The sequence below is a fragment of the Engystomops pustulosus genome, chromosome 2 (assembly GCF_040894005.1).
Source record: "Engystomops pustulosus chromosome 2, aEngPut4.maternal, whole genome shotgun sequence".
Classification (NCBI taxonomy): Eukaryota; Metazoa; Chordata; class Amphibia; order Anura; family Leptodactylidae; genus Engystomops; species Engystomops pustulosus.
This window is the reverse complement of record NC_092412.1, coordinates 213,861,223-213,862,732: the sequence shown is the minus strand read 5'-3', so window position 1 is coordinate 213,862,732 and position 1,510 is coordinate 213,861,223.

Genomic DNA, 1,510 nt, shown 5'->3' with positions numbered 1-1,510 from the left:
CACCTGACTGACGTTTGGACTGTTTTTCCTAGATGTTTATGGATCCTCCTGTTTATGGTGAGAAGCAGATTAACCCGCTCACATGCTGAGCCCTCTTCATACAGAGGTGGGTTTTGCTGCATATTGCAGCAAACACCCAACACTAAGGCCCCTTCTACACTAGCGAGTGTGATGCGATGAACTCGCATCACATTCGCAACGCAAGCTGCCGGGAACGCACGGCCCGAACCCTGCACCGCGGGAGTGAACTGACATGCTGAGTTCACTCCCGCGGTGCAGCGTTCAGGCCGTGCGTTCCCGGCAGCTTGCGTTGCGAGTGTGATGCGAGTTCATCGCATCACACTCGCTAGTGTAGAAGGGGCCTAATACCTCCTGTCGGTGCTAGCAGTGATTAGGGGTCGGACCCACGGCTGCATGGCATATGCCAGTGGCTCATAATGAATACTGTGTAAAAATGCCGTCCCATTCTCACTTATGGTTGGAAATTGCTAAGTTCTGTGTTGCCAGCAATTTCCAACACTCCCTTTTATTGAATGTAGTGAAAGGCTCTCGCTTTATCTCACCTTATGCACACGGCTTTGTGTGCAATATGGGCTGCAAATGGGAAAGGGATCCCTTGGTTAGCACAGCTCACTCTGCCCATCTCCATAGAAAGTGAATAGGGCAGGAATAGGACCTGCTCTATAATTTGTGTACGGTTGTGACTGCACAATGAACCTCCATGGGGGTTCCCAATTAGTTGCTATTTTTGCGGCAAGTTTGCGGCCCCCAAAAATGGTTGTGTTCCTTAGGCCTCGTACTGTCGCTCCAACCAGGTTGATGAGTGTGTTATCCCCTATCTATGTTAAAAATGTTAGTTTGGGACACCCCCTTTAAGGGAAGTGGTCACCCTTATTGTAACACACTATTATTTGCCACCTACCAGCTCCTAGATACCAAATATTAGACTCAGCAAGCGATATCTCAGCTGTCACCACCAAAAACTGTCTTCCAGTACCAATGGACCTGACTTATTTCTGGTGTACCCCATGTGTGAGAACACCCTGCTGAGGAGGTAGTGGTTGATAAACACTAAACTGCTTGTGACAGGAGTACAACCTCTGTGATCCGGAATTAAAAAACAAAATTCTTCTAGTTCTATCCTCGTATATAGAAAAAGACAGGATACAGATCTATTAGAAAGCATCTAACATTAGGAATATCACCTGGGAAGCAGAATATCCTCTAGGAGTGGCAGTCTCTACTTGATATCCAGCTTTTGGGTGTCTTCTTTTCTAGGATTACTGTGGGGTTATGTCAGAATTACATCATTGTTATGTGCATCTTCTGGTATTAAAAAAAACACATTCTACCATTGGAAATAATTGCAATTTATGGTCAAGAAACATTTTATTATATTCTAGAACTGCATTCGGTGAACTTTTTATTCTGCCAGTGTTTGACCGTTCCCATAGTAGTTAATTAGGAACAGATCTTCAGCGATGTTGGCAATTGGAGTAACACACTGAGA